The sequence below is a fragment of the Larus michahellis genome, chromosome 3, assembly GCF_964199755.1.
Source record: "Larus michahellis chromosome 3, bLarMic1.1, whole genome shotgun sequence".
NCBI lineage: Eukaryota > Metazoa > Chordata > Aves > Charadriiformes > Laridae > Larus > Larus michahellis.
In genome coordinates, this window is record NC_133898.1 from 129,018,859 (window position 1) to 129,035,891 (window position 17,033).

Consider the following 17,033-nt stretch of genomic DNA (forward strand, 5'->3'; position numbering starts at 1 on the left):
GATTCTATGACTGAGAACTTCACCTGGCAGGTGCCTCAGCTTTGAAATGCACTAACCACCCCAAACGCCCTTACGGCAAGGAGAATTTCTGGGTGAAATTTTAGCCCCGCTGATGTCATTGAGAAATACGTGCATTTGGGCTCTTTTCAGAGTCGCCACAAGCCCATTCTTCAAAAATAACAGTTCCATCATGACCAGAAAGGTATTTTTAAGGCAAATTGCAGCTCATTTCTGAAAGATTTGCCAATACGTGGACCGGGAGCAATAATCACTTTGCAGGAAAAGAAGGAATGTGGGTGAGGATTTTAAATTAGACTTTAATTTCTTTCTGATGTCCCCTAACTGAATTTGAAACTCCTGAAAGATTTCTGACAGAGGAAATTTCTTTTTAACGTGGATTGCCGTGACATTTTTTCCTACTGCATTTTCCTTTTCTAAGGAAAGTGGTAAGCAGCAACATTTTGGGGTGAATTCTTGTCTCAGCGGGGACATAACTTGTGGTCATTGAAGTCCATGATAACCTCATAAGCACTTTAATTGGTGTCAGACTACTGTTGCAAAGTATGTTTGTAAATCGCTGGAGGTAGATAAATTGCATTTCTATCAGCCAGACTTGATGGTAAGATCAACTGTAAGATCGAAGCGTCAGCATTTAAGATTACTGGGTAAGTATGTGCTCTCTCATCATACTAACAAATGAAACCAATAAAAGGAAACCATCACACAGAATCACAAAACCCAAGCTGGCAGACCCGTTATAAGTCATCAAGTCCAACTTCTTTCATCATGATACAAGGAATGATAGCCGCTTTACTCCCAGCACACATTTCTTTAACTGTTTCTGAAAGATCTTTGGGGCTGGAGATCCTCCAGTTTCCTCGAGAAGGCCATTTCAGTATTGGCCATCCTGTTAGAGAGTTTCTCCTAAAGCCTCGCCCAGTTAAGCCCACTACTTCCATTTAACCCCACTGCTGTGGTTGTGCTCATTATGGATGTGGAAAAGACATCATTCCCTTCCTCTTTACAACAGTCTTCTGCATACTTGGTGGCTGAGCAGAGAGAAAGATGACACGTAACGGAAATAACGCTTCCTCACAGCATTAGCTGACGCTTAAATAATAGGTGATTATTTGGGACCGATTATTTGGGGCTCTGAGCAACCTGTGCCAGTGTCTCACTGGAACTTCTTCCTAATGTCCAGCCTGAATCGACCCATCTCTAGTTTTAATCCATTCCCTCTAGTCCTACCATTACCCGACATCCTAAAAAGTCCCTCCCCAGCTTTCTTGGAGGCCCCCTTAAGATACTGGTAGGCCACTAGAAGGTCTCCTCGGAGCCTTCTTTTCTCCAGACTGAACAACCCCAACTCTCTCAGTCTGTCCACATAGGAGAGGTGCTCCAGCCCTCTCATCATCCTCGTGGCCCTTCTCTGGACACGTTCCAGCACGTCCGTATCTCTCTTGTAGTAGGGGCTCCAGAACTGGACGCAGTGCTCCAGGTGGGGTCTCACGAGAGTGGAGTAGAGGGGGAGAATCACCTCCCTTGACCTGCTGGCCACGCTTCTCCTGATGCCGCTCAGGATACAATTTGGTTTGGGGGATTTCACAAGAATCTGGCCTTATTTCCCCATGTAAAATCACCAGTGTTTGTCATCTTTGGGACAGGCTTTGTCCCAAGGGAATCAGATTATTTACCCGTCAGATGTGTGAGTGAAGAAGATAACAGATGTGAAGGTATGTATCACAACACGTCGGCAACAACTAACACGAAGAGGTGTCAACACAACTGCTTTTAGAAAGCAGTATTTCACTTACTTTCTAACCTTCCCAGCAAAGAAAAGCACTTTTTAAATTATCTTCACTCCAGAAAGATGGCACAAGCTCTGTCATCATGGGCATTAGTCATTTACTTGCCGCTGCAAATGCATGTAAAATTGGCTTCCCCCGCCCTTAACTGAGTCATGAGGATGCTGCTGGAGGGATGGGTATTTTTCTACTGTGCAAAACAGTTTTCGTTAGAGATTTTTACCTGGGAGTTTTCCATCATTGGCCTAATTTTGTCAGCTAGAAAATCCATTCTGTTCAATAACATACCACAAGAGGGCATAAACATCATTTGTCCCTTTCAGGATTACTAACAGTCTATTAAAACACTGCACGCTGAACAAAGCCGAAGCCCAAGACAACTCATTATATTGCACTTTGGTCATTAGCAAAAGATACCAGCACTGTTGTCAGAAGCAGCGGGGACCCCAGGCTCCGACGCTCTGCCAAACGCTACCTTGAATGTTTTGGTTTTAAACAGGAAAATATTTTCCTCGCACTGACTGCGTCGATGCGGAGATAAAAACATCACTGGGAAAGATGATGAAGTTCACGATGTGCTGGTTCCTGCAGGTGTAAATCAGCCCACTCTTGATTGATTTCCTGCCGCCGAGGCAGATATAATTTGATGATAATCCTGTTCTAGCAGAATTTTTAGTTCTCGCTGTCTCAAAATTCCTGAGCCATCCGACGTGACCCCCCATTACCACGCTGCAGCCAAAAGGGCTACTGCAGCCTTTGCACGCAGAAATGGGAAGGATCAAATTAGGGGAAGTGTAATTAACCCTTGGGACCTTTTACTCAGTGCAGACCTTTTACTATGTCCGGTTCTGGGCTCCCCAGTTCAAGAAAAATCTGGGCTTCCAAGTTCAAGAAGGACAGGGGACTACTGGAGAGAGCCCAGCGGAGGCTACAAAGATGATCAAGGGACTGGAGCATCTCTCTGCTGAGGAAAGGCTGAGAGCCCTGGGGCTGTTCAGCTGGGGAGGAGAAGACTGAGAGGGGATCTCATCAATGCTCATCAATATCGAAAGAGTGGGTGTCAGGAGGATGGGGCCAGGATCTTTTCAGTGGTGCCCGGGGACAGGACAAGGGGTAACGGGCACAAACTGGAACACAGGAAATTCCATCTGAACATGGGGAAAAACTTCTTTGCTGTGAGGGTGGCAGAGCCCTGGCACAGGCTGCCCAGAGAGGTGGGGGAGTCTCCGTCTCTGGAGACATTCCAGCCCCGCCTGGACGCGTTCCTGTGCCACCTGCTCTGGGTGACCCTGCTCTGGCCGGGGGTTGGACGGGATGATCTCCAGAGGGCCCTTCCAACGCCGGCCAGTCTGGGATTCTGTGAAAGTTTTAAGGTACTATTGGATCTTTTTTTCCCCAAATACTCTGCTGTATTTCAAAGAGAATTAATTCACATAATCACAGAATCACAGAATGGTTCAGGTTGGAAGGGAACTTAAAGATCATCTTATCACAACCCCCCTGCCCTGGGCAGGGACACCTCCCACCAGACCAGGTTGCTCAAAGCTTCATCCAACCTGGCCTTGAACCCCTCCAGGGATGGGGCAGCCACAGCTTCTCTGGGCAACCTGTTCCAGTGCCTCACCACCTTTACAGTAAAGATTTTCTTCCTGATATCCAATCTAAATCTCCCCTCTTTCAGTTTGAAACGGTTCCCCCTCGTCCTATCATTACACTCCCTGATCAAGAGTCCTTCCCCATCTCTCCTATAGGCCCCCTTTAGGTACTGGAAGGCTGCTATAAGATCTCCCCGGAGCCTTCTCTTCTCCAGGCTGAACAACCTCAACTCTCTCAGCCTGTCCTCATAGCAGGGGGCTCCAGCCCTCTGATCATCTTAATTTTTTCAAGGGAATTCTTGGCTTTTGCCATAGGCAAGGTCACACTAGAAGATGACAGTGATCCTTTAACTGATTACAATCCAGCCCCCAAAAACCTGGCAGGTTCCACTGGCCAGAGGCCAAATCAAGCCAGAACCCAAATCTCACCCAGCTGTAAAGGACACGGCCAACTCGGTACATCGGGATAAGTGCTGGAGGAACATGTTGGAGCCAGCGCCAGGAATGTCAGCACTACTAATTTTTTAAACAACCTGTATTTCCAGCATGTAAAAGATTTTGTTCGATGAGTTTCCTAATTTATTACAACCTGTGCAAGTTTTTATTCTGTTGTTTCTTTTAAACTTCTTGCCTGACCATGTCATTTCAACCAATGATGCAAAAAATAATTCCTTATTCACTCTCTCCATAGCGATCTTGATTTTACCCCTCTGCCTTAATCCTGCTCATTCATTTCTTCAGCAAGCTTCACAGGCTCAGACTCCCCGCTTCATAACTCAGGTCAGCTTTCTCGCCCTTCTCTGCATCTTTTCTAGTTCTGTTTTCCTGCTGCATTGAGATGGGGTGACTGGAATTGCACTCTATTCAAGATCACCGCGGATTTATTCAGTGGTCTACTTACATTTTCTCTTTTATTCTCCATCTCCTTCCCAGCAATTCTTAGCATTCCACTTGCCTTTCTGACCTCTGCTGAGCACTGAGCAGACGTTTTCAAAGAACCCTCTGCCATGACGCCAGGACCTCTTTCGCGGGCTAATTTAAACCCTATCATTGTGTCTGCACTTGACTTTTATCGACATGGAATTTCAGCAGCTATTTTATTGCCCAGACATTTGATATTGTCAGATTCTTCTGCAACTTTTTGTAGTCATGTCTACTTTTGCTTACCTGGAATAACTCTATACCATCAGCAGATTTTGGCAGTCGCTATCGTCTGTCTCCCTTTTCCAGCTCTTTTATGAGCATATTGGACGGCACAGGTTCCCAAGACAGGTAATTGGTAATCTCCCTTCACTGCGAAAACTGCCTGGTTATTCCTATCTTTTATTTCCTATCTATAGCCAGTTATTCATTCAGAAGAGAAACTTGCCTCTTAATCCACAGCGCCCGGCTCCCTTTTATGCACCCTTTTACGTGTGCAAGACACGAGTTTCCTCTGCTGAAGTCACATCAATTCTTCTCTGAAACACTCTATTCGATGTGCATCTAACGACTCCTGATAACGTACGCAATCTGCAGCATAAAACATCAGGCCTAACTTGACTATAATTCTGCTGGATCATCTTGGAGATACCTCAAGTACAGAAACAGCCCACTTTTCGTTCCTTCCGTAGCAGGGCCAATTTAAATCACGGCTTACCCGTGATGCTGGTGTGGAAGCCATTTCCAGTTTACGTTCTTTTCGTACCTGAAGCCGACCACCACCTGGTTGCACTGACCTGCCACTGTTCCTATCAAAGGTTTCCTCTGAACCTCTTTGGCTGTAGCTTGAACTTGAGACAGTTCCTAAAAATTGTAATCATGACTTGGTGTGGGAAACCCCCAAATTCCTCGGCTGTGAACACAGAGACGAGGCATTATGTAGCTTTCTGCTATGGCATTACCTGTGTTGAGTCCTTCATGGACAGTTCAAGCCTTGCAGATGCTTTGTCTTCAGAACTGATTCCTAAAATGCTCAGCTATCCTAAGGAAAATATCTTAGTGAATTAGTGAACTGGAGCAATTAGTTTGGATGCAGATCTGCATCTCTATTTGGACTTGTGCAGCACATCCTGGCAAGAAGCAATGTTCCTCCTGGTGGCACCAAGAGTGGAGGTGTGCAACAAGACACTGTCTGGAGCACTTGCGCAGCAGATACCGGGCCATTAAACAGCCAGTGAACACTGCCTGCATAGGACCAGCAAGCGGCACAAACATTGCTGTCAGTAAAGATGTGATTTTGGACACGCAGGTTTGGAACCACAACGGATTGCTGCAAACCAAACCCTCTTTTTTTTCCTTTTGAACCTTTTGGTTATCCAACCTAACCCAGTGCTACCAGTCCTACCTCCCCAGTAGTGAGGGGATCCCATGGCATGTAGGCACAGCTAGAAAGACTGTAAGGGGTCTCCTAATCACGTAGAGAGATGGGATCATCTTACAGATGTTTTTGCTTCTTCTTTGCTTCTTAACCTGAAGGCCGTGCGCTGGGTCGCTGGGACACAGCAGAGTTGGCACGTTAGCCAAATCGGTTTGTCCCGCTGGCAGCAATTCAGTCCAGTTACGCGAGGTGATATCTCCCCTGTCCTCAACAGGGGAGGTGATATGGTAGACTGCCAAGGAAGAAACCAAACCGGTGTAACCACAGAAGGTTGCTCTTCACTTACTCCCAAGCAAGCGTGTTTAGCACGCCATACTCCCGCGCTTTGATTTGCTACTGCCCTCTGCACCCACAGGAATTGCGGCTTCAGCTTTTTGTAGCCAGCTGATTATATTGAGCCAAAGGATGTCAAAATATTTAATCCTCTGACATTGCAGCATGGCAACAACACATTCAAGGTGTTTGGCTCCTTGTTTATATTCAGATGGAAGTAGCTAATACTTGTAAAGTGCCTTAAGAATTCGGAATGAACTGTGCCAGAAAAGCAGGATTCCCTTGTACCTCCAAATACTTGAAGGAACAGGCTGGAAGCCACTGATGCTTTGATATGTCGCGCTGAAAATTCACGGAAGCTTAGAGAAGGGGTTGAACCCACATATAAATTTGACCAAAAAAGCTTTAAAATTGGTTTTGTTAAAGGAAACCATTCAATTTTCTGAGCAGAGGCATTAGTAAAGCAGCGGAGTATTAATTGGTTTCAAGCATTTTGTGGCTTTTAATAAAAATAGCATCATCCCGTGCTTGATTCAATGCGCACTTTTAAAGCAAGCTTACAGCCTGCACACAGGCCACTGCATTATCCGGTTTGTCTCATGTCCCAGCAAGTTACACCAAGCTGCTGTATTTCTAATGGTGCCTCTAAAATCACCAATGTCGAAAATACTTGACGCCCACGACATCTTGTGCTTCTGTATCGTCATTTATCCGTGATGTGCAACTGTAAGGCAAGCAATCTCACGACGCCGAGCGCTCCAGCAGCGGGTGCCTGTTTAAAATCTCCAGGGCTACCCCTTTATTATATTGGCTACTCAAAATTTCACATCAGCAGCAGTGATACTGAAAACCAGCTCTATTTCCAAAAGCACCAAGAGTTAAAGGAGCTGCACTATCTCAGGAGAAGGCTTGCAGAAATTAGTTGCACAGACTCGACCCTCTGTAGGATAGGAGTATGTGAACATCCGAGATACATGATTACCGCAATATTTTTAACTGGAAAACAAATTAACTGACTTTGCCAAGTGTGTGGATTAGTTGTTGGCAGGCCCGGGAGCAGAAATTCAGCAATACATGCTCACTTGTATTGAGGACCAGCTATCCCCTGCTTTGGTCCAGGGGAACCAACATAACGAGTAGCGGGAGGCCTCAATAATGTGCAACTAAGAAAGAATGTTTTATTTTCTCCTTCATTTGCTAAGTGTCATGTAGATATACCTCTCGTTTTCTGGAAGACATCCTGCTCTGCACTATAACATCTCAATGATATATTATTTTTAATTGTTTCCTTTGTGCCGCCATCAGTTGGCTGGAGCAGCTGACAGGTAAACACTCAACTGTTATTCTAGAGAATATTAAACTTCTGTTTGCTGTGCTGGGTCCAGGCTTCTTGATGCTGGCTTTTCCAATCTAATTGATGCTAATGACCTCTACCGAGCCCTGGAATGGGCTGAAGTCATGTCTAGCTGATAAAATCTGCATTCGGATCTATGTAGGTGACCTTCTTTTGGACATCATGTGCTTATCCACAGCGAGCCAGTTCCGGGCTCCCCGGTTCAAGAAGGACAGGGAACTGCTGAAGAGGGGACAGCAAAGGGCTACCAAGATGATGAGGGGACTGGAACACCTCTCTTACGAAGAAAGGCTGAGGGATTTGGGTCTCTTCAGTCTGGAAAACAGACGACTGAGGGGGGATCTTATCAACGCTTGGAAATACTGAAAGGGTGGGTGTCAGGAGGATGGGGCCAGGCTCTTCTCAGTGGTGCCCGGCAACAGGACAAGGGGCAACAGGCACAAACTGGAACATGGGAAGTTCCACCTAAACATGAGGAGGAACTTCTTTGCTGTGAGGGTGGCAGAGCCCTGGCACAGGCTGCCCAGAGAGGTGGGGGAGTCTCCGTCTCTGGAGACATTCCAACCCCGCCTGGACGCGTTCCTGTGCCACCTGCTCTGGGTGACCCTGCTCTGGCTGGGGGTTGGACGGGATGATCTCCAACCCCTATCACTCTGCGATTCTGTGCTTCTGTGAGCCAGACGGGAAGAAGGATCTTGCCAAGGAAGATGTGGGAGCAGTGGCTGGCAAGTGCTGGAGTTTAACCCCAGCTACCAGTGCGGGCAGCGGCATGGACTGGGGCCAGATACCCACATTTTCCTCTTTCCATTTACCCCTCTGCACAATGGACTAAAAGATATTGATATATTTGATAGGTGCTGCAAGAATTGATTAGCTAATGTTTTGCACAGGGCTTTGGAGTACCACATAATTAGCTAATGCTTGCATGGGGTTTTGGAGTGCCATATAATTTCTAAGTATTATTAATATCCTTGCAGGGAAGCTATCTAGTCTCAGAACTCACTTTGCCTCTCGCAAACCGGGCAAGATTGAAACCAGGAATGATCGAATTACCTTGGTATAAATTCTGCATCCTTCATAGTGTGGGCATATGGATCTGAGAGCAGAAATGGGGAAACCCATTGACTTTACCGCTTGCTTTGGTCTTTGCTGTGATAGAAAACAGACTGCTATGTGACTACATTATAAATCTGAAGACATAAACATCCTATAGGGACGAGACATAACCTGGTGAAAGAGGAGAAATGCTGTTACTTGGGCCTGCTGGAATTGTTCATACAGTGAACAACAATTTCCAGTGCGGCACAGGGAAAATGCAGATAAGAGGGAAATACAATAGAAACTCAAAAGATGGTGGTGCAAAGCGCTGAGCTGAAGAATCTCCATTCTCATCTATAAAACTGCAAAACTGACTTTGTCAGAGCTTTTGCCTGTTGACGAAATCCCCCCAAACAGCAGAGCACCTCATCTGAATCGAGTAAACTGAACCCAGGTAGAGACACGGCTTCATGAGCCTTAGGGGAAAGCTGTGTGTGTATATATAGTCTGTTCCGTTGGTTTGAAGATCTGCTTTCTCTGAAATGCTTTTCTCTTAAATACTTAGCTTGAAGGAGGCTGTTTGGTCACTCATTCCTGCCAGAGGGGAAAGAATTGCTGGGCTTGGATGTAAATCAGACCTGCCAAGGTAAATCACAGTTGGCCGATAGCCTGGCTATTAACATATCTGAGGCCCCAAGTGGTTATGCTCAGAGGGTCTAGGAAGGATCAGGAGTGCAGTTAGTCTGATATTTCCTACTATTTTACATCTGAGTGTACTTCCTCGCTGCCCACAACAATCAGCTATGCCAGCTGAAACGGCAGATTTATACAGGCAGACTTCTTTGTACCTTCTAGCAATGGGAAAAGATGAACATTGAATTTGTCCTGAATTGTATTAAATGGAACTGACAGCGAAATAAAATCTGCAATTCTATTTTCTCCTGTTGGATACCGATCCTATGAACATGCATAGAATGGAAGCTGTATCCTGCTTTCCATCGTATCAATCTAATTCCGGATTCAAAGCTTTCGCTCCAGATACTGACTGGTGTAACAGGATCAACTTGACCCACAGTCTTTACAAGCTTGACCTTCAGAACAGAGCTTCCTGAACACCCATCCTGCCTTCTCTTGAGGGAAGAAAGATGAAAGTGAAGAACGGCACCAGGGGGCATTTAGGAGGTATAGGAAGATAACATTAGCAAAGATAAAAGACATGTTGCTCAACTAGCATCTGGGAACTAATTAGGTGTTGAAGGAGCCATTGAGAGAGATGGAAATTCTGTTTGTCTAGCCAATTTTAACGCAGCCAAACAGCCTTTTACTGTACATCCTGCATGGATAATTTATGATGGCTAAGAAAAGATATGCCCTGTTCTGACTTTCAGTGATCTAAAGCTAAAATCTATTCCGCGGTTTGAGACAGCAGACTGTTCTTCACTCATCAGTCATCCATTACTCTCATATTCCTGAAATGAAAAATGGCCGGGTCCAAACTGAGATGGGGCCACCAAGAACAACCCACATACGGAGCAGGGAAGCTTAGTGCAGAATCTTCCAAGCTGTTGCAGACCAGAAACGGTATCTCTGCACGGTGCAGTCCTGAACAACCCTGAGAAGGTAACTCGGGTCCAAAAAGCAGCGTAATGGTAAGATCAGGCAAATCCATGCTGCCTGCGAGCAGAAGAAAACGCTCCACATATAAATACCGTGTTGACAAGACTTCACCACTTCCATTAGCTCAGTTACCTCTGAGCCGTGCCTCGCTGCAAAGCGCAGACCAGCCTGTGCGACGCAAGGTGCTCCCTTGTGCACGTATCCCTTGCAGTAAATGGAATTCAATCCGATTATTTTTCATTCAGGGGAGCTGCAATGTAGAATTAAAAATGTTCATTTCACATATTTAACGTAGAGGGCTCAGTTCAGCTCTACTGTTACATTGCCATCATTTTATCTTTCTCACTGGACTCCACACTGGATTTACATTAAAATATTTCTTCCACTATATACCAGCACGATGGTTTCTCAGGAAAACATATGAATTTTTAAGAGGAATAAACGACTTATCTTTTCCTAAAAGTACAGAAATTACTTCTGTTGTGATTGGAGGGAAAAACTTTCAGACAGTGATCAAGCACGAATATTTACTACTGAATTCATATTGGTAAACTGGAATATCTGAAAGAAGATCCTTATAATGGAACTTGTTGGGCAACCTGTCATCTCTGACACTTATTTTGCCTCTAATAACAAGCTCTGTTTTTCTATTCAGCCACTTACGACCATTAGTGTGTAATGCTAAACCACCCCATCCCCCAAAAGCCGGGAGATGATTTGCATTGTGTTGTCCACCCTCTTTAGAAGGTAGAGTTGTTTGTGGTGAAATCCCTGAGCCTGCTTTCTAGAGCAGCAGGACTATCGCCTGGCTCGCCTCCGACTGTCCTGGGGACTTTCGGCAAAACAAGCACTCCCAATCTCTCTTTCTGCTTCCGTTTCTCATTCTTTCAAATGGCATTAATGCTACTCATCCTTTTTTTATTCCAGCTCTGCAGGGCACGCACTGATTCTCACAATGGCCATATGTGCACCACTTGGCACAACGAGGAGCCTGACCAAAGCTGCAGGCTGGTTGCCACAGTTAACACAAAGATGAAGAAAGTTGTCATACGCTCCACCTCACAGCTCCTAGGTCAGCTGAGACCACAAGGGAAACTCTGGCCGTGCTGAGGTCAAAGGGGTTTTGTCAATCCTCTTTCTTCAACCAAACTTTCACGTAGCCACAGGAGGGTATTCTAGAGTAGAGAACGACTCACCTTGAACGCCTACCATTAGACTCATCTACTAAACTAGCTCCAGTCACCAATAAGTATTTTCAGACTATATTGCTGCTTTCTTATATAAGGAAAGATCTCAGAGGGATCTAACATGGATGTAACACTCCTAGCAAATTACAGCAAAACTATTTGTTATGGTCTACAATAAATGTTCCACACAAACAGAATCATAGACTCATAGAATCATTTTGGTTGGAAGAGACCTTTAGGATCACCAAGTTCAACCGCTAACCCAACACTGCCAAGTTACCACTAAACCATGTCCCTCAGCACCAGGTCTACGCATCTTGTAAATACCTCCAGGGATGGTGATTCAACCACTGCCCTGGGCAGTCTGTATTAAATAGAACTAATAATTCCATTAATTATCCGTGAAGAAATTTGTCCTAATATCCAGTTTAAACCTCTCCTGGCGCAACTTGAGGCTGTTTCCTCATGTCCTATCACTTGTTAGCTGTGAGAAAAGACCAACCCCTGACTTGCTTCAACCTCCTTTCAGGGAGCTGTAGAGAGCGAGAAGGTCTCCCCTCAGCCTCCTTTTCTCCAGGCTGAACACCCCCAGCTCCCTCAGCCGCTCCTCACCAGACTTGTGCTCCAGACCCCTCACCAGCTCCGTTGCCCTTCTCTGGACACGCTCCATCCCCTCAGTGTCTCTCTTGTAGTGAGGGGCCCAAAACTGAACACAGTATGAGATGGATGGGCCCATCAGATATGTCTTGTGCTCAAATGCAGCTTAAGGGGATGCAGTGATAAAGGATGCTACTTGTCCCTGGGAAAGGAAAAAGTCAACACCATGTCACTCTGGTTTTCTTGAAAATTAATATTTCGTTTATACTACACCTATAGGACAGGACTATATGCAACACAGCACAGCAGAGTGTCTAAAACTGCCCGGGTAGCCTGTCCTTGCCTTCCCCCTGGAGATCAGCACAGTTCTGGGCCCCTCTGTACAAGAGGGACATTGAGGTGCTGGAGCGTGTCCAGAGGAGAGCTACCAGGCTGGTGAGGGGTCTGGAGACCAGGGCATATGAGGAGAGGCTGAGGGAGCTGGGCATGTTTAGCTTGGAAAAGAGGAGGCTGAGGGGAGACCTCATTGCCCTCTACAACTCCCTGAAAGGAGGGTGCAGAGAGGTGGGGGTTGGCCTCTTCTCCCAGGGGAATAATGACAGGACCAGAGGAAATGGTCTGAAGCTGCGGCAGGGGAGGTTTAGGTTAGATATTAGGAGGAATTCCTTTACTGAAAGAGTGGTCAGGCACTGGAACAGCCTGCCCAGGGAGGGGGTTGAGTCACCATCCCTAGAGGTATTTATGAAACGTCTAGATGTGGCACTTCAGGGCATGCTCTAGTGGCAAAGATCGTAGGTTGTTTGGTTGGACTCGATGATCTTAAGGGTCCTTTCCAACCATGAAGATTCTAAGATCTCCTCCTAGGAGAAGAGCAGCAAAGAGCCTTGGCTACCTCCCCCAGGCACTGGCAAACAGAGAGGAGATGAGTCCAGCACAACATTGTTGTGGACACCATGCACAGCCTGACCTACTGCATGTCAAATTAAACATAAAATGAGGTCCTTCCTCATGTGAAAAAGGCAGGGAGGACTTCTCAGGGGCAGATCGGAAGGACCAGTACAGCTAAAGTTAAAGGAAGTTTCCAATAAAATTCCCACTCTGGTTTGAAATGGAAACTGTATTCTTCTCCGCTAGAACATGTGTTGTCTGACAGCTGCTGCGTTTCCAGCCTGGATCTTTCTGACCTTTCTGTCTGACCAGCTGAGTTTGGTGGAATATTTTCTGGATTTTTCATCTGTGTAACAGATCACAGACAGGGCGACCACTTTAAACCAATCTGGATCCTTCAGGATGACAAACTGTTTCTGTTATGGAATATACGCATAATTACTACTAAAATTACATTTGAAATGGTTACCAGGGAATACAATTTTAGCCTGTACCAAGGACTGAAAAGTCAAGAGAAAATGAACAGAGCATGTTTTAATCAGAAGATAAGTAGTTTTCCAACTACTATAAATAGAAAAGGCTGGAAGAACACATCCGACAAGCAGAAGGAAGTGTGAGGAGGGTAAAATTCCACAGTGTTTTGGCTTTGGACTTCAGAAGGTAGTGAGTATGAGATAGTGTGAAATACAAAGAAGCCTTTGTTGTTTACGTCTGAAGTTTAAAAGTGGCACAGTGTGAATAAACAAAGGATGTTCCACGAAACACTGCAGCAGCGATGTACTCGCTCCGCTTGAGTTCCAGAAACGGCATGTAAATAGAGGCATCGCCTTCTTGTTTAAGAAGAGAAGGAAGTAAACTTTAAAGCTTGCCTTCCAGAAAATCTCATTTACCCAGATCTTTAGGTTTTTGATAGGCTTATAAGTGGTAGAAAACGCACAAGCTTAATAAGATGAAGATCTGGATCGTTTAGCATTTGCTTTCGGGTTGGTTAAGCTTCTTACTAACGATAATAGTACTAGGAAACCTGAATTAGCTATTTGTTATCTTTTCCGGAAAAAAAAAAAAAAAAAAAGTTTTGCTCTCAAGTACTGGGATAATATCAAACAATTTCTTTTTTGTGCACACAGGAATAAACCATACTGCCACGACAGTCCCACGAGGGAGCTGATTATTTTACAGGAGGATGCATTATGATCATTGATACGGACAGAATCTAAAGGTACCTAGATTCAGTCAGATATTCAGAAGGATATTTCACGTTGAGCAGTTACGTAGCATCGAATGGGATACAAGTTAGTTACGGTATCTGTACGTACCTTTCAATGCAAAGATCTTTGACATATCTTTGATCGAATTTGATTTTAATTCAAAATGTTCTAACCTGTTCCCACGGCACAGATAGAGGGTAGATTTTCGATGAAAAAGATTTTTGATGAAAAAAATTGTTATGGTTTGAATTTGCTGTCTGTGAGATCTAGACTGGAGCCAGCAGATGAAATCACCTTTTCAATAAGCATGTACAATCCTCAGAATTTCCACACAGATCGGTTCGGTTTCGCTTATTTGATGCCGAAACCGACTGATCTCTGAGCGCAAGGCAGGGTAATGCTCTCAGCTATACACTTCGTTACGTTACAGCGAACTCTGTGTATGCGAGGCAGCTCTGGGTACCAGAGACAGGCTCAGGCAGGTCCGATAAAAGACTGATGGGAACCCCCATCCCACTGGAGTGGCATCGAAAGGCCAGAAGACGCCCCTCCAGGACACCACGAAGGTCACTGTGGCACTTGTGCATCAGGCAAGTGAATTAAACTCCAAGGAGTCAGCCTACACCCCAAAAGAGGCAAAACTGATAAAGCATAAAGGGAAATGGGCACAGCTGGGGTCAAACAGAAGCTGGTGATCTACTAAATCCAGCGTCGCCCACCGCATCACCCTGCTAGGATCATATCTAACCATCCAATCCTCTGAAATCAACTCCACAAAATCTATCTAGGATGATTAAACGGCTGTCGAGTTACTAGCACAGTTGCACATGGCAAAATGAGACACAATTAATCCAATTTCTCTAAGCCTTCCCCATCTACCGACTCTTTGGTGAAGGGTTTGATACGGACTGTGGAAATCAGGCTTCGTTTTCATAGCAAGCTGGTTCAGCAAAGACAACCGAGAAAGGTTTGAGTTATTCTTCAAGCGTTAGTATCCGCTTCTTGTGTGAGTGCCCCCGACAGCTGACGGCTTCTGCTTACAAGCCCCCAGACTGAAAGCACAATGATACTACTGAAATCTGCAAATATGTGGCAAAGAAGTCAAACTCTGGATGCTACCTAGAAAAGCAGAAATATGACCTGCGCTCTTTGCAAAGCAAGTTCACTCCAGCAGCCCGAGCTCTGTGCATATTTATTTAATACAATCACTTTCCTTCTACAGTTCTGAGAACTGGTTTCTTGTGCCTGCAGCAAAACTGTTTTACCAGAAGAGGGGAAAAAATGCATTTGGCCAGAACATCAGCTGCAAAACCAGCATAGTTCTTTCTTTCATGCCCTCTGGCAGCTGCCGAAAATGCTGAGAGTACAGGAAGGGGTGAATACAAAATCCCTTCATAAGGAAATAGGGCAAATCCTACAGCTTCAGCTCCGTCAGGCATCATCCATGACTGAGCTTCGGGATCAAACTGCTCCTGAGCACAACAGGGGGCGATGCATACCTGGAGAGGGGACAGTAAAGGGCCACCAAGATTATTAGGGGACTGGAACATCTCTCTGATGAAGAAAGGCTGAGGGATTTGGGTCTCTTCAGTCTGGAAAAAAGACGACTGAGGGGGGATCTTATCAACGCTTGGAAATACTGAAAGGGGGGGTGTCAGGAGGATGGGGCCAGGCTCTTCTCAGTGGTGCCCAGAAACAGGACAAGGGGTAACGGGCACAAACGCGACCATGGGAAGTTCCATCTCAACATGAGGAGGAACTTCTTTGCTGTGAGGGTGGCAGAGCCCTGGCACAGGCTGCCCAGAGAGGTGGGGGAGTCTCCGTCTCTGGAGACATTCCAACCCCGCCTGGACGCGTTCCTGTGCCACCTGCTCTGGGTGACCCTGCTCTGGCCGGGGGTTGGACAGGATGATCTCCAGAGGGCCCTGCCAACCCCCACCATTCTGGGATTCTGTGATGCTGTGATTACAGGGGACCTAGTGAGCTATCTTTTAACTCCACATACCTTTGATTAGCAAGAGCTTTCTTTCACAAGCTACAGTGTGGTTTTTTTTCACAAGCAAGTTTTTTTTTTTTTCACAATCTTATTAAAGAGGTGCACCTTAGACTTAGAAGGGACCTTAAAGATCATCTTATCACAACCCCCCTGCCCTGGGCAGGGACACCTCCCACCAGCCCAGGTTGCTCCAAGCCCCGGCCAACCTGGCCTTGAACCCCTCCAGGGATGGGGCAGCCACAGCTTCTCTGGGCAACCTGGGCCAGGGGCTCACCCCCCTCACAGCAAAGAATTTCTTCCCAATAGCTCATCTCAATCTCCCCTCCTTCAGTTCAAAACCCTTCCCCCTCGTCCCATGGTTCCCCTCCCTGATCCAGAGTCCCTCCCCATCTCTCCTATAGGCCCCCTTAGGTACTGAAAGGTCCAAAAAAAAGATAATGAAAAAATCGTAGTGAAAACCTCCAGAGCTTCTTTAGCTTATCCACCTGCCCCAAGCTCTACCTGCTCCTTCCTGGAAGAGGTTAGATACAAACTGCTCTCATATGTGAGCAGCAGTCCCCACCACAAACATACCCCCCAGGAAGGGCTCGGGTGTTTGACTGAGATTCACAGTCAACAAGTTAATTTGTCAGTAAGCTTAGAAGATACGAGACCATCTTGGATTCCGGGTCAAATTCTACCCATCGTATAAGGCTCCGAACATCCACGAAATGGATTTATGCGGCTGGAAAGCAGATTTGAATTTGGCCATTAGTAAAACCAAATACCGGACTGATTGTGGCTGGAGAGGAAGCAAAGAAAATGCAGGGAATGCACTTTACATTTTCAGCGAGAACCTGGCATTCGCAGCACATCGTCTCCCTGCCAGCTACGGAACAGCAGTGACTTGGCAGAGGTTTGATAGCCAGATGTCATCCTCATCTGGTTGCCTTGGCTCAGGCTGTTTGTTTGAAATGAACAGCAAAACAGAGCGAGTATGGGGTCTTCCTGGTGCTACTTTGCACCACAAGAAATAGAAGTCGGGAAGGTCTTTTGGGCGACGCCGCAGTCCTCTGAATCTGGCATTGCTTTGCGGCATTTTGTCGAATTTACAGCCCTCGCCAGGGAAAATCTGGG

At 45.9% G+C, this 17,033-nt stretch overlaps 1 protein-coding gene across 1 annotated transcript in view; it reads right to left on the reverse strand.

Annotated features, from left to right (window-relative positions):
* The window catches only part of MSRA (methionine sulfoxide reductase A), a 315,542-nt gene that overhangs the window by 1,413 nt on the left and 297,096 nt on the right, over positions 1 to 17,033 (reverse strand). The gene's annotated exons all lie outside the window — the stretch shown is intronic.